General features: G+C 35.5%; 2 long non-coding RNA genes across 20 annotated transcripts; one reads left to right on the forward strand and one right to left on the reverse strand.

Moving 5' to 3' along the window:
• The first annotated feature begins 1795 nt into the window (after positions 1 to 1795).
• Positions 1796 to 5854, forward strand: LOC113317338. 19 transcript variants are annotated; one of them, XR_003343445.1, is made up of 15 exons: positions 1796 to 2094; positions 2498 to 2876; positions 2986 to 3107; positions 3326 to 3489; positions 3594 to 3624; positions 3769 to 3881; positions 4010 to 4076; positions 4281 to 4381; positions 4472 to 4603; positions 4710 to 4799; positions 4877 to 4918; positions 5037 to 5098; positions 5192 to 5242; positions 5359 to 5416; positions 5503 to 5854. It is a non-coding gene; the product is annotated as an uncharacterized LOC113317338 (long non-coding RNA). The 19 variants fall into 19 exon arrangements; XR_003343452.1 differs by having other exon boundaries at positions 3812 to 3923; XR_003343449.1 differs by having other exon boundaries at positions 3812 to 3881.
• A 6471-nt stretch (positions 5855 to 12325) lies between these two features.
• Positions 12326 to 16623, reverse strand: LOC113318762. The gene is made up of 8 exons (XR_003344795.1): positions 16469 to 16623; positions 15237 to 15944; positions 15093 to 15131; positions 13930 to 14914; positions 13753 to 13849; positions 13150 to 13646; positions 12976 to 13066; positions 12326 to 12864 (listed from the first exon to the last, which is right to left on the reverse strand). It is a non-coding gene; the product is annotated as an uncharacterized LOC113318762 (long non-coding RNA).
• Positions 16624 to 16965: the final 342 nt, after the last annotated feature.

A 16965-nucleotide genomic window follows, 5' to 3' on the forward strand; every position in this document is an offset into this window, starting at 1 on the left:
AATATTAAATCGGTAGTTAAGTAATACAAAGATACTACCGATTGATACAAAATTGTGCTAAATGCGCTTTTGGGGCTATTATTAATCGGAAGTTAACGATAAATTCATTTACTACCGATTATAGGCTCAATTAAAATTCAAAAAAAAAAAAAGATTTTTGTAAAATCTCATTTTGGGGTTACTTTGTATTCGGTAGTTATATAAACTATTTTGACTACCAAATATGGTTGAATATTTGCAAAAAGAGCCATTGTACAATCGGAAGTCAGGATTTTACCTCATCTAATACCGATTATAGGCTCAACCAAAATTCAAAAGATAGATAATTTTGGCAAAATCACATTTTGGGGCAACTCTATATTCAGTAGTTATATGAACTACCTTGACTACCGATTATGGTAGGATATTTGCAAAGAGAGTCACTGTATAATCGGAAGTCAGGATAACTTCATTTAATACCGATTATAGGCTCAACCAAGATTCAAAAAAATTGGGGATTTTTGCAAAATCACATTTTGGGGCAACTCTATATTCGATAGTCATATGAACTATCTAGACTACCGATTATGGTAGGATTTCGGTAAAGAGATCCACTGTATATTCGGAAGTCAGGATAACTTCATTTACTACCGATTATAGGCTCAACCAAAATTCAAAAAATTGAAGATTTTTGCAAAATCACATTTTGAGGCAACTCTATATTCGATAGTTATATGAACTATCTAGACTATCGATTATGGTAGGATTTCGGTAAAGAGATCCACTGTATATTCAGAAGTCAGGATAACTTCATTTACTACCGATTATAGGCTCAACCAAAATTCAAAAAATTGAGGATTTTTGCAAAATCACATTTTGGGGCAACTCTATATTCGGTAGTTATATGAACTACCTTGACTACCGATTATGGTAGGATATTTGCAAAGAGAGTGATTGTACAATCAGAAGTCAGGATAACTTCATTTACTACCGATTATAGGCTCAACCAAAATTCAAAAAATTGAGGATTTTTGCAAAATCACATTTTTGGGAAACTCTATATTCAGTAGTTATATGAACTACCTTGACTGCCGATTATGGTAGGATTTCAGTAAAGAGATCTACTATATAATCAGAATTCAGGATAACTTCATTTACTACCAATTATAGGCTCAACCAAAATTCAAAAAATTGAGGATTTTTGCAAAATCATATTTTGGGGCAACTCTATATTCGATAGTTATATGAACTATCTTGACTGCCGATTATGGTAGGACTTCAGTAAAGAGATCTACTATATAATCAGAATTCAGGATAACTTCATTTACTACCAATTATAGGCTCAACCAAAATTCAAAAAATTGAGAACTTTTGCAAAATCTTATTTTGGGCTACTCTATATTCGGGAGTCCAATGAAATGGGTTTGTTGCAGTATATCTTTGTGTTCTTACACTACACCAAATTCCTGGATTCGTAACAATAATTCGTAACGGCTTAGTGGCCGTTAAAAAATTCATGTTACAAATGGTCGTTACGAATAATTCGTAACAGGACACAGACGTTACTAATTTTTCAATATTTCGTAACAAGCTTAAGCCGTTACAAAAAATTTTATAGGCGTGCCACTCACACACTTGGTTACACTTCAGTCGTAACACCTTTAGTATGTGCGCGTGCCATTCACATGCTCGATAGATTTTCCCACCCACAACAAACTGAACTAGAGGATGTTTCCTCCCCATCCTTATCCTTAGGTATTTATCTCCTGTCTCGACCATTCATTCATTTTTGTTCTTCTCTTCTTCTCCCTGGCAGTTCCTTATGCTCTCGTTTCTCTTATTCTTTTCTTCTCTCTGAAAAGTGAAAATTGATTATATAAAAACAGAGAATGAATCTGTATAGATGATGAGGGTGATGGTATAATTGTTGATGTACGAAGGAGAATAAGTAGGAATTTTAGGTTCTATGTGTGAGTTAATGAATCAGGGAGAGAGTTAGGGTTAGGGTTTATTCTTGTGGTGAAGAAATCATGAAAAGATTATGGATCTGTTGAGAACCCCGGTGATTCATGGTGGTGCTGTTAAATCAAGTGTTGATTCAACTCAGCAGAAATGGTAAGTTGATTTAGGGTTTCTCAAATTAACTATGAGTTCTGTGTAATCGATGTGTAAATTGAATAATCTGTGAGGGCTTTTTTTCTTGATTGAAGTATGGATGGATATTTAGGGTTCAGTTTTGGATTTAACACAGAATTAGGGTGTACTCTTAGTTTTTCCCCAAACTAGGAATTAAGGTTTCTTGTGTTCAGGATTACAAAAGAAACAGTTGAGTATGGTGATATAGTTGAATTGATTATATTGTTTTTAAGTTCCAGAAATTAGCATTTCCGTTAGAGGACAGAATTTTGTTCATAAAAGAAAAAAAAATGCAGATTTGATTGATATGGGTGTATCATTTGATGAGTTTAATGATAAGACTCGGTTTTCATTTTATTTTTTGTTGTGATTACTGATGCAGTCTCTCCCCGCATCGACACAGATAAGGAAACAGGTGCTGATAGATGCCGTTAGAACTGCAGATAAGGACTCAGGGGCGCCATTTTCCTGTTTTGTGTATACGCTGACTATAAAATTACCAAGTTATTGCTATTTTTCCTTGCTGAAAAGTTCAAACTTGGTTGTATAATTTGTTATCTTTGTAGACAATACACGAGCATGCTGAATATGGTCTTGAAGCAACTTGGCTTAATAAAGAATACGAGAATACGGTGCCACAGTCAAAGGATATACATGTACTCAAGGCTGACCCATCTTTTTTCCAGTCCAAATGACTAGAGAATGAAACTGATATGAATGACGACACTGATGATATTTGCAAGTGTAGGTCCTTTGAAAAGGTACATCCAGTTCTGAGGGTGGAAACAAGTTCAGTTATTGTAAATTTTCGTAATACTTTATTTTGTAAATATTTTATTCATGTAACGAGTACTTTTCTTGGTAAACCAGAGGATGTAGGTTAATTTTTGCAGTGTAGATAACAGTGTCGATAGATGCTTATGGATGTGAGCATATACACCCATAATCATAAGTGGTGTAGATGGGAAACATATGCAGATCTCCACAAAAAGGTTCTAATTTCGGTGCTTTTATCTTTAAATGTTACTAGCTTGGAATATTTTAACATTTCTCGATTTACTAAACTTAGATTCAGATGCCATAAAAAGACAAACACCACCATACGTTATCCATTAAAAAGAAAACTATTTGTGCATGATAGTTTGTATATGGTTGGCCAAATTAGTTGTCATCTGATTTTTAATTTTTTACATTCAAATTGGTATTTCAGGTTTATTATTTTTTCCATTCAAATGGGTAACGATGGTTTGCTCCAGAGATGGTGATTGGTGTACTTGCCCAGAAAGGTACATACTTTCTTTAAAGATGCTTAAGATCTTAAGCTCAAAGGCCAATTCAATACTAGAGAAGTTGAATCAAATGCTATATATGGTTGTAAGTAAAGTATTATTATTGTTAAATATGGGTGTTAATGTTACTAGAACTATTGAGTTAGATTTGACTATGGTGTTTAATGGATTTGCAATTTGACTATCTAGGTACGAGGAGGAGGAGCAGTTCAAAAAGCAGGTACTTCACACTATGCTCCGACCAAATTGCTTGTCACGGCCTTTGTTTATGTTTCAGAATTTTTACCCTGAAAGTGTTGTTTGGGTCTATCATATTACCGTATGCATCACCCCAGTGTTTTAAGTCGTCTTGTTTGTTTATAAGGTTGAGCACTTAAGAAAGAGGTTTATCCACTTTATTGCTCCAGGGAGGGCTTGCCGGTGATATACAGTGTGTAGTCCCAGCTTCAGGATTTGGTTTTAGTGCACAACAGATATGTAAAGTTATCCTAGACAACACCTTAACCTTCCTCCTCATAGGTCTATAAATTGTTCTGTAGGGAATCAATTTCTTGTTTTATTTTTGATTTCAGTTTTTTTAACATATTTTTCTTTTTGATGTTCAGATAATGGTTGCAACTGTTCGTTGTGAAGGGATTGCCAATAAAAAGATGTCACTTGACCTCAGATAAGGTATCTATGTGTCTTCAATTTTAAATCCATAGATTCTTATAGAGTTACTTCAAATGATTGTTTTGTACACGATCCAATTTTATTGATGTGACCTCATATGGGGCTTCTTATTTACATTTACCTCCCTGTTTTAATTTGATTGTGAATAACTATGGGTGATATTGGTTTCTATACATACAACCTTTGTGGAGAAAATGCATACAGTTGGCGACTTTAATTTAATTGGGCAGTTTGGAGTTGGGTTTTATTGTCTATCTTGTTGCCGATTATGTCGAATTCATTAGCAAGCATGATGATCACAAACAGTAGGTGTTTTACATTATTGCATTTGCTAGATATTTTTCATGATCTTTGTTAAAAATATCTCAAATACAATCTTGTAATACTGGTTTCAGGTACATATGGGAGTCTAAGGCTGATGAAAAGATTTTGTTATTTCTGAGGATGAATTGAATAAATCACTAGGACGAGGAACTGAAATTAGGTTGCACCTAAGCTGGGGAGTTTGGGAGGAAGATAAACTTAAAGTGATCACTTGTATTTTATGTATAATTATGTTGGGTATTTACTTTCCATCCCCTTAGCGTGCCAACGAAAACATTATCGAGAAAATTTTCTCCTTCTTTCTTCTAGGTTGTATGATCTAATTGGTGTCTGCGGATGATGTAACCAAGGAAGTGGATATTGAAGATGACAGCGAGGATGACAGCGAAGCTGAATCATGTACGTACTTACACATTTGACTTTTAGTTGACGATCATACATGAACTCCTCTCATATGGTTTTACTCTTGCAAACAGCTGAAAGGAGTTTCATAGAGGGTAAAGAAGTAGAGGAAGATGGTGAGAAATACAAACTGGAAAAATAGACTGGATTGATCAAGTTAATCAACAATCTTTTTCTTACCTATCTTCTCCACCCAAGTTTTTATTTTAGGTGTTAATTGGGATTTGATTACAGGTAATCTTCCTGGATGTTTTCTCCGAGCTCAAGCCATTGGTCTCATGCCTATAATCGACCAGGTAATATTCATGATATGCACTGGCTTAACATTTTCCTGGTTTATGAAGAGAATCTAAAATGGCATCTCATCTCATTGCGTGGATGTATGATAGATGCAGATCAGTGTTGTTGGCTGGTTAATGTTAATACGGTACTTATACAAGGTCAGTTGTTTGCATTTTATCCAAAGGAATGCTATGTTAAGAGGAATTATTGCATTTTATATAAGTAATGGATTTGCTGACATTATGCTACTTTCTGATGATAATTTCCATTGAAGGGATCTGTATATTCATGTTGGCTGGCCTCTATATCGAAGATATGGGCATGCATTTGAGGTAATGTGCTGCAAAGAAACTCTCATGTTGGGTCTTTACTCTTTATTTACTGCTCTAGTTTAATCTGAAATTTTATTATTTACTAGGCATTCAAGTTGATTGTGGCTGATCCTGATACCAATCCAAGCTTGCACTGAAGCAATAGATAGCCACAAGGATAAACTGGTAGTAAAGGAGGCACCAAGAGAAGTGAGTATTAACTTTCTTGAAATCAATATTAAAACCTAGTGCAACATATATCGTAAGAGCTATGTAACATGTGGTTGTGTAAACACTTTTATTCATTTTAGTAAACAACTATGGAGTATGAATTATGAAACTGAATTTGAATGCTATTGAGCAAGCACGATGACAACTTTTCCAGCATAGAATGAATGTAAAAGAGTGTTTAGGTACTTATCAGAATTTGATACTTAACAGGATCTTTTTTGGTACTTAGAAGAATTTGTATTCTTTATTAATAGAACTGAACGAGTGTTGATGTAAATTTATTGAAGAAATTATTGTTGAATGTGGATGGATTGAAAGGTTTGTACATGGTAGTATTTGGAATTCCTGTTTCCGGCAGAAAATGTACTGCCGGACAATACTGACCTAGTCAAAATTGGTAAGTATTGACTAATTTTGACCAGGTCAATATTGACTGGCAGTAAAAAATTTTGATGTTACAAAAAAATCGTAACGGCTTGCAACCATTACAACCTGCCACGTAGTAACGGCTCTGAGCTGTTACAACTTTCCACGTAGAACGGCTCGCCAGCATTACGACCACTCTGTTACAAATAAAATTCGTAACGGCCCTTAGCTGTTCCACGTGGAAAATTCGTAACGCCTCACATCTGTTGAGGACCATCCCACAATTTGATGTAGTGTTATGTTTCTGATTTGTGTGATATTTTCAAATGGAATTGATGCATGGAAAACCTCTTATGCTTATGGGGGCATAAAGAATTAGAGAGAAAGAAGATGAAGACATTCTTTGTGTAAAACCTTAAGAGTAAAGGCGGATGCGTACTTTGATGCAAGTGTGCAATGCTGAGTACTTGTGGGTGAAGTTGATTCACTAAACCACAGAGTATTGCCGATCATGTCCAGTGGAAAATTTTAGGATTTAAATGGGCATGTAACAGCAGATATCAAAGCCGTGTTTGGGGACACAATTCTTGATTTTTCTCTCTTTTACTCTAGTTGGTGTCATTTGTTTGTCGAATTAAGCAGTGAAGCATTTTGGTTTCATTAGTATTGAGAGTAGAAAAAAGTTTATCTTGTGTGGAAAGATCAGTTGGAATGAACTTTAAAGCTTGAAGTAGCTACAAGCCAAGAAAGTTCATGGAAAAGGTGCCTGAATTCCGGCCCAAAGTATAAGACGACCACGCAAGAATCATTGAAAACCGGATTCTAAAGTGATGGCATGACAGAACTAAGGAGTATGCTGACTTCTATGATGCAAGTCAGGTGTTTAAGCCCATATTTCTCACATGCATATCTTTGTGGTGTTATCAGTAGCAAGTACATTACAAATAATAATGGGAATTTTGCAAAATTCATGAACTCAAAGATGTTGTTGGCCTTTCCAATGGCAAAGAAGATGAAAACTTGTCTATGCGATAGATAGAAGATGTTTTCATCGTATCTAGTTGGTGGAAGATTAAAATAAACTATCTCGAATGCATATATCTTGGTGTTGATGCAAAATATGGTTGCTAAACAGCATTTTTGTGTCAATGTTATGCCATAAAAGAAGGATTGGATGGCCGATTCTTATCTAGCATAAAGCTTATGAAAAGGCTGAAGAAATAAAAGTAGGTTAGGGAAAAACCGATACACCACGGTCTTACGTTTGCAAAGTGTTCTTTGTTGATGTTAGATCTGCACAAGGAGTGTTCTTGCACCTGGTTTATGAGTGAGATCAATATGCTTGGAAAAGAGTGTCCAAAGACCTGCATTTGATCACAACCACAAGCGGATGTTTTTGTCAACTACAAATAAGTATTGCTACTAAGATGATTTTGGAGAAGGGAAAAGATAAGACTAACCAGTTGTGCATGGGAAGTAAAATGAGCCCAAGTTTGAAGAATAATGCGGCATTTTTGCTTCATGGAACTTAGGCAAAAGGTGCCTCATTTGCAAGGATTATTGGCCTTGTTTGCAACTGTCCAAGGGATTTTTTCGCGAAAGTCATTGAGTAATATGGCTTGCTGATCTCTATGGTGATGCTCAGAATTACCAAGTTAAGTCCGTTCCAGTTGTGCAAAGGTGAACAAGTTCAGGTTGAAATTCGGGTGTTGACTGGCATCGCAGATATGCAACAGTAGCATGCGCCGAATAATATTTGGGCCTGGCCAAGATGCATGATGCGGTTGGAGATGCAATTTAGGCGAATTGTGGATGCAAGAAGAAGGAAGGATAAATTTGTGGTGATGCATAAGAATGGTATGTGGTCATTCTTGGTGAAATCTTCATGAAAGGTAAGCAACATGATAGCCTCAGTTTTCTGGAGTATTCAACTAAGTGTCAATTATATTGTGCTTTGTTATGGGAGTGGCATAAGAACGTTAATAATTAGAAGAATGCATGTTGAAAAGTGAATTGCTACATTAGAGACAAATATTTGATGTCTCGCTTCCTTGTGTGTTGCTTATAAGCGAATATGAAGTCAATATTGCAAGGCTTGTTAGGCCTTACAAGTTGTAGTCAGCTGGTGAGGGTATTTGAGTTTGAGTATACTTTCATTTTGGGTCGTGTGTACCATGGTGTTTGGAATTGTCTCTATGTAAGGTAGTAGTGATTGAGGTATTTTACACGAGAGTTCTTGTCTCTATCATTCAAAGTAAAGCTAGTTCACGCGGAAGATGCTACATAGCATATTAAGACAAAATATGCAATAGAAAACGCTGAAAGTGAAAGAAGCAAATAGAGGAGTTGGGGGCATATACGAGTTTTCTATTAAGAGTTATATGGAAGTACGTCGGCATTTGGCAGCGATAGCATGGAGTAACGCAACTAGAATTCATAAGTAATCTCATCAAGTAAAATGAGTTAAGATTGAATCATGGCTTGTGTTAGATCATTGCTAGGACGAACTCGCATGCGTTGCTATCTCAAGCATGTTTGTCAATGTTAATGATCAAAACTATAAGTCTTGATTTCTAGTCTATTATAGATAAGGTCTCGGACTAGGATAGAAAGTGTAGTTGAGCTCAAGAACTCCATGGCAATCATCATATAAGACGAAAGGATACTCAAGGAACCGGTGTATCTTCATCGACTAAAAGGTATGTGGAGACTTGAACTTATCTATCACTCAAAAGTCTATCTATGTCCTATCTTGAGACAAAAGTCGTTTTGCTATATAGACTTGGATTATACACATTTGATATTTCGAGCCGAGTTTATCTCGCCTATCTATTTCTCGAAATATATGTTGGTAAGATTTCGCTTTAACCAAGTTTATCTTTACCTAATGACAAAAGTCATGTTATGTTTCAATCACTTTGAAAATTGCTCTGACGAAAAATGGTTTGTGAATAACAACTATATAACGTTCTTTGAGAATGTTCCAATGATTGAAGTGAGAGTTTAGATTATATAACCATTGATGGATATAAGCATTGTTGTGGAAACACATATATGTATAAGTCCTATTACTTGAACCAAAGTTTGCGAACTTTACAGATCAAGAGAACCGGAAGTTTGCACAATTTGCGAACTCAGTCCGCGAACTGGCGGAGGTTCTCGACCCGAGAATATCTGTTGGAGTTTGAAAACTCACTCAGCAAACTCAGTCCGCGAACTGACGATAGTTCTCGACCAAAGAATATCAGCTGGAGTTTGAAAACTCTTTCCAAGAACCTAAGTCTGCGAACCCAGTCCGCGAACTTGAGTAGGTTATATATAAAAATGATGGTTCTTGAACTCATCTTTATATTGATTAAGGAATGCTTTTGAAAACCGTGGCTATAAAGTTCATGAACCGATTCGAGTGAATCAAATTCGTTTTTTGCTTCGATTCTGTCTTGTGAACTTACATAAGATCTAAGCAATTGAACAACTCTCTAACTAGTTCATTTGAGTCATTTGAACTAGTTTTGGTGAAGAAGAATATGGTTGATATGAAAGTAATCATATGATTAACCATTTGTTTAACTATTGTTAAACCAACTAATGTACAAGTTTGGGTACGGTTATACGATCCTAGAAACGTGCATTTCATGTGTGTATAACAAGCTATGTTTTTGATCTAACGGTTGATAAATATTAGCTTGAATCTAATCAGGTTTCATCTAACGGTGAATATTGAATGTTTTGTTACTAAGCTAACATTGATTGCAAACCCTGATTTGAAAGACTATATAAGAGAGAACTGTAGAAACTTGGAAACCTAATCCCCACACCTTACATGTGATACTAGTTGTGAGCTAGAGTCGATTCTCCTTTAACCTATGGTTTTCTTTTCTCAAACTGGGTTAACGACTGAAAGACTTCATTGGGATTGTGAAGCCATACCGATACTACTTTCTTGTAGTTGTGTGATCTGACCTTGTTGTTTCTATCGTACGAGTACAATTGGCTTGAGATTTCTATCTCCGATAGGCAAGATAAAAAGTAATCACAAACATCTTCGTCTCATCGTTTGTGATTCCGCAACATTTTGTTTCGCTACCATACGATTAAGATTGTTGTGAGGTGATTGATAATTCTAGGCTGTTCTTCGGGAATATAAGCCCGGGTTATCAATTGGTTCCTGTTCACCTTGATTTATCAAAAGACGGAACAAAAATCATAGGTATATTCGTGGGAGACGGATTTATCTATTATCATATACTTTTCTGTATGATACATATTTGTTTATTAAAGTCTTCGACTTTGGGTCGTAGCAACTCTTAGTTGTGGGTGAGATCAGCTAACGGAATCAAGTACGTAGTATCCTGCTTGGTTCAGAGACGTAGGAGCATAACTGTACCTTGGATCAGTGTGAGATTGGTTGGGGTTCAACTACAGTCCATACCGAAGTTAGTTTGTAGTAGGCTAGTGTCTGTAGCGTTTTAATACAGTGTGTGTTCAATCTGGACTAGGTCCCGGGGGTTTTCTGCATTTGCGGTTTCCTCGTTAACAACATTCTGGTGTCTGTGTTATTTCTATTCCGCATTATATTGTTTATCTTTATAATTGAAATATGACAGGTTGTGCGTTAGAATCAATCAATTAGAATATCCGAACTTTTTGTTGTTGACTTAAATTGATTGAAACTTGGGTATTGGTATTTGGTACCATCCAAGTTATCTCTCTAGTATTTGATAAAGACTTGCAGATTTCTATTTGCTTGAGTATAGATCAAATCGAGAGATTGAGATATAAACTCTTTGAAATAATTTTTATCTTGATTGAGTCTGACTGTCTAGTTGATTGTCTAGAAAGTATATTGGAGTTTGTCCATACAGATTGCTAAGCGAAATATTGGGCGTTGTTGTCGTACCCCCATTTTTCAGCTTGGAAGAACATGTTGTTTTTCCATTATATTAAGCGTAGCAGTTTGAAGTAATAGTGAGGCATGTTAGTTTCAATGGCGCGTGAAGAGGATATCTTTTCCAAAGGGATGGTGCGATGTCCCGTTCCAGAGTCATACATTTTAATGAAGGTATTGCGAGAATGCAAGCAAAGAACAACAAGGTGCTGGTTCTTTGGCATACAAATGATGCAAGTACAAGAAGGTGAAGTTTGGAATATGATTTGGAGGCCAAATCTAGTGAAAGTCCTGAAGTTTGTAAATTAAAAAAATACTATATCTTGTGGTGCATACCAAGAGTGGTATGGAATCATACAGTTCATATTGCATGGACCTCCTTCTCAACTCTAATGATGTTTCTCCTCATCCTAGCGAACATGATGACCTCATAAAGCTCCTCCAGTGCAAGCTTGTAAATCAATGCGAGGGCTTGTTCAAGATTGGTCTCACGCCCATAAACAAACTTGTAGAGGCTTCTTTCTGGCACTCGTTGTGGTTTCCTGAGAACGTCCTCCAATGTGAGCTCTCGAGAGTAAAACGCTAGGTGTGAGAAGTCCATATCTATATAAAACAAAATCAAAACAAAAAAAAAACTGGTTAAGAATCGGTACATAGGTAATCATATGTAATCCGATTATGACTACAAAACATACAGGAATGTCAAACATTTGTAATCGGTTTATGTGGTACATATATAAAATCCGATTATGAAAAGGAATTTTAAGAATCAAACATAATCGGTAAATTATCAGGCACATAAAAGCCCGATTACGGGATCGCATAATTAAAATAAAAAATTTACACAGAATCGGATTATTGTAAAGCACTTATAAACCGATTCTGGTGATGTTTTCGTTTCTAACCCTAAAATCGGTCAATGTTAATCATCATATAAACAGATTACTGTGCATGCTCTTCATGGCGGAAACCAAAACACGGAATCGGTTGATGTTAATCATCGTATAAACTGATTCTGGGTTAATCAAAGATTTTTAAACATGTAAATCAATGAAGAAATGCAAATTATAGAATGGATTGATGGAGATTTACCTTTTTCTTGGTTGGAATCGAAGATCGTAGGGGAAGAGGATGATTTATTTATTTTTGATTAGGATTTGAAGAATCTTGAAAGTTTATGATGAAATAGAAAGTTTTTTTAGGTTTAAGATTTTTTGGACTTTTTTATAAAATACCCCTGTTTTTGAAATTACACAATTAAAGTGCCCCGTGTTTTTAAATTTTGTTAAAATATCCTTAGCTTGACCGTTTTATTCAAAAAATGGTAAACGGTCGTTACAAGCCGTTAAAGCTTAGGCGGCAACGGGAAAGAGTCTTAAAAGTCCTTCTGGTGAGTAGAGATGATTCTACTTGAATCACCGATCCGAAACGCTGAGTCGAGTCAATATGTAAACAATCTTCATTTCATAAATAAGTATGTTCCAAAATAACATAAAGTTTCAATTAAAGAAACTGTAGTACGAAGAGTTTTCATCAACCAAAAAACAGATCATCCCATAAAAATAAGACATAAATACTATTGCAAACTACATGACTAAACTGCAACCATTCACTTCTTTGCTTGAGTCATTTTCTACTTCTTTGAAGTTCTACCTGCTTTATTACTAGATGGAGCTGCAGCTTTTGAAATATTGGATGGTTGAGATGCTTGTTTAGCCTTAGAAATAGATGCAACAGGTCTTTCAAATTTGGTGAAGGTAGAACCATCCACTTGAGTTCTTTGCCTCTTTGCTTTAGGATTCTGACCAACATCACCACCTGCACATGTAGCTTTGTTATGACCAGTTGAACCACATATTCTACATGAATATGTCTTTTTCTGTGCTTTAGGCTCATCCCATGCTCTCCTCCTCTTAGATCTTGGCCTTCCTGTTTTCCTTGTCTTCAGTGAAGGTTCCAAATCAATCTTTTCATCTTCTTCCAACTAAACAATAACAAATACTTAGAATGGTATCCTTTGAAAATCAAGTCACTAATGGGAATAGCTAGAACAAAATGGGAATAATCCAAAAATAACTAGGAAAAATACAAATACCTCAGGCCAATCTTCTTTATCAGGAAATGGAAACACAGTTGGTGCATATATAACTCTATATGTAGCAAATGTATAATAGTGACAGCAGTATCTGCCAACATCAGAAGTTATTGGTGCATAAGAAAATTGACATAAAACAAAAAAAAAAAAAAAAAAAAATGAGTATGCACTTACTTTGTCCAATCAGGTCTAAATGTCTTCAAACAAAAAACAGCATGTTGGCAAACAAATCCTCTGAGTTGCCATTGTAGACAAGTACATTTGTAACCTCAAACAGTTAACAATAAAAACTGCCTTGCTTCCTACATTTGTAACCTCAAACAGTTTTCCAAAAACACAAGGGTCAACTTGAAATGCACCAACCAACTTCGACATCTTCCCAATCAGTTTCATTCTAGTTGGAACCAAATCTTTAGGATTCCATTTTGCACTCTCCTTTTTCCTTTGGTAAACCAAACTCCTAACCAACTGATTATAAAGAATTATTACTCAACAGATGGGTTTGTCCCTAATATTTTTTATCATGGAATTAAATGACACACTAAAATTGTTATTTAGGTGTTCACATTACTGGTGTCATCAAAAAACGCCCTAGACCATGACTCAACACCGGCATCTTCAAGGTACTTGGCAGCTGCAGGATTTTCTTTCCTTATATCTTCCATGTGTTTCTGGCAAACAACACACACAAACAATAAAAATATCAGCATACACAAAAAGTAAAAATATCAGCATATAACCATACAATAACTGATATAAGTAATATTAGATTGTTACGTAGAAATGTTTCTTCTTGTAGCATTTGGCTGCATTCCACAGTGAGCTATACAACTTTTGTCCCTTGTAGTGCTTCTTGAAATTGCTATAAAAGTGCCTGAAACAACACCAAAATATAAATAACAAACTCAATAAGATTATTTCTTAATAAAGTAAATAAACAGTTGAGAATCTCACCTCCAACAATATCTAACATGTGCTTTTGGGAACACAGCAGGAACAGCTTCAAGTAGTCCTTTCTGCCTATCTGAAATGAATGTCAATGGCATTGGATGGCCTTCGAGTAATGGCTTCAAGTCAGTGAGAAATATCATCCGATTCTCAATTGTCTCAGATTTGAAAAGTCCAAATCCTAATGGGACTAATCCATTTTGACCATCTAACCCTGTTGCAGCCATCAACACACCACCATACTTACCATTTCCATGACAAGCATCTAACCCAATAACTGATCTACCCCCTTTTTCCATCCTTTCATAGCTCCAGCAAAGCTTACTGTCACGGACTCAAATGCCATGTCAGTCTTGCAGTATGAAACATTAGCAACTGAGTCTTTGTTGGAGTCACACACCATCTTACATAGCTGGGGAACATCCTTGAAACTGTCTTCATAACTTCCATATTTAGCTTCCAATACTAAATTCCTGGCTTTCCATGCAGTATGGTAAGGAATATCAATGAGATGAGAGGCCATAAAATCCTCTTGAATCTGCCTAGGTCTTGGAATTACATTTCCAGAGCTGCTCTTCAACTTGTCTTGCAGATCTATTCTTCACCTTGTCTTATACAACCCCCTTGCAATTATGCTTTAAGTTCATACCCTTAACCTTAAATGTAGACTGGTGTTTTAGTTTTGAAGCAAAAACCATCCAGTGACAAACAACACGGCCCCCACGGTTAAACCTCTTTGCACACCAAACCCTAACTCTAGACTTGTCACTCTTTACAGCCTTATACTCACATTCACTTAATACAGAAAAATGCTTTAAATGCCTTTGAAATGCTTTTTTATCAGGAAATTCAGTACCTTCAATCATTTGTGAAGGATCCAATGGTTCAACAAGGTCTGTGTCATCAAACAGATCACCAGGTTCATCCTCTAACTCTGAATTTTCAGCCACATGATCCTTGAACCACTGAGGGTCTTCTTCAACATCTTCACCTAAACAAGTACAAGCCAAAACAATTAATGTTGAATGTTACAACCACAGCAAACTGTAAAACATTCAAGATGGAGCTGAGATGATTCAAAAGTGCTACAACCCTAATGAAACACAAGAACATTGAAGTATTACAACCATAAAAAAAAAAGAATATTAAAGGGTAACTACATTTTGTACCTTCCTCGTTTACTTCTGCACCATCATAACTTGAATCGTCTGCAAAACACTAAAGTGTTAGTACAACAATAACTACAACAATAATTCATAATAATAATTGCAAAAACTTGCTTGAGAGTAAATGAGGGTGGAGTTTATAAGGACCTTCATCTCCAACATGTTCAGCATCACTTGCATCTTCATTGTCTTCATCACTATTATAAGCAGCTGCAGCTTCAGGATCTTCGACAGGGTGACACTCATCCACCTATTTGTTCTCAAGTTGAAATACAATCTCATCATTTTCTTTCAATTTCTGTAACCAATAGTCCTCATCCCAATCATCATCTACTTGCACGGGTTCCTCATCTACTAGAACTGGTTTGCTACTTGTTCCTCCTCTCAAGTTGTCACCAAATACACTTGCTTGAGTATGTTGTGAAAAATCCTGCCCAAACAACTTCCTAGCACTAGAACCACCTACACTTTTGTTTTTCTTACCTTCAAGTCTTGGGATTCTTCTCACTTGAGGTGACTTTGATGCAGTTTTCTTAGGTGTGTGTTCCTTATCCCATTCTGGATTCTGAACCTTGACAAGCAACTGAATACAACCATTGCTGTTTACTGCAGCATTCTCCCAAAACCAACAGAAAGCATGATCATTCTTTAGAGTCCATGGAACTCCATTTTCTGACATCCATAGTAAAATAACATCATCTATATCTTCCAAACATAACTTTCTGCCTCATTTGCGAAAATATCCTCAAACTGATCTTATCTCTTTCTAATTGTTTGAAAGCAAACTCAATCTTACTCTCAATGCAATAACAATTTATATCTCTAAATCTGATTTTTCCCTTATCAATGTTACCACTGAAAAATACAGAAGAAATACAAATATATTACAAACACTCTAATTACAAATACAGAAGCAATACACAAATACAAAAAAAAACAAAAAATGAAATAAAATTGTGTCATCACAGAATTACAAATATAGAAATACAGCAAGGACATGTTTTTTTGCTGGGAATACAGCAAATACAGAAATACAACAATACAGAAATATAAATACATTTTTTTCTGGGGAAAATTTCTTGGATTTTATAACATTGCTTTTCAGATTCGAGTGCACATGTTTTTTCCAGATTCGATTCACAGACAGGTTTTATCCAGAATCGAGTCACAACCAAAAAAGAAAATGAAAAAAATGATGGGTAATGAAGAATCTTCACAGACAAAACAAAAGAAAATGACAAAACAATGAAAAAGTTAGATTTCAATCCAATAAAGTTAGGGTTCCACTTTTAATCGACAGAAAAAGCTTCTAAATCATTTTGTTATATCATGCCAGTACAGATCTAAAAGAAATCAAAAGTTTCTAATCTGGACATCACCTTTTCCTTTCCCGTCGTCGTCATTGATGAATAATTAGAGTTCATCTTCAATACAATAAATCAGTTAAACCAAAATCAAATACTACTAACTATCCTTGCGATTCAGTTAATCGCCAATGTTTTCCCCTCTTCTGAAACTGAACGACATGAGGAAGAAAATGTGAGATTTACTTTCACGGACTAGATTTAGTCTTGGTACAGGGTTTTATGGTAATTTAAGCCTTTTTTTGACTAGGTAAATACGATTGACTGGATTATGTGGTCCCATGACGGAAAACTAAACACTAGGGCTACTTTACAAAAGCTCAATATATCGGGGGGCACTTTTTTTGTGTGTACCAAAAAAACGGGGCATTTTATCAAGTTGCCCTTTTTTGTTTTTGGATTTACTCAAAATGGATTAGTATTTATAAGAGAGATTGTTTTAGAAATTAATGTGTGGGTAAATTAGTATTTTTTAGAAATTTAGGTGTCTAGAGTAATTTGGTGGTGTGGGA

The sequence above is a fragment of the Papaver somniferum genome, chromosome 10 (assembly GCF_003573695.1).
Source record: "Papaver somniferum cultivar HN1 chromosome 10, ASM357369v1, whole genome shotgun sequence".
In the NCBI taxonomy this organism is placed as follows: Eukaryota; Viridiplantae; Streptophyta; class Magnoliopsida; order Ranunculales; family Papaveraceae; genus Papaver; species Papaver somniferum.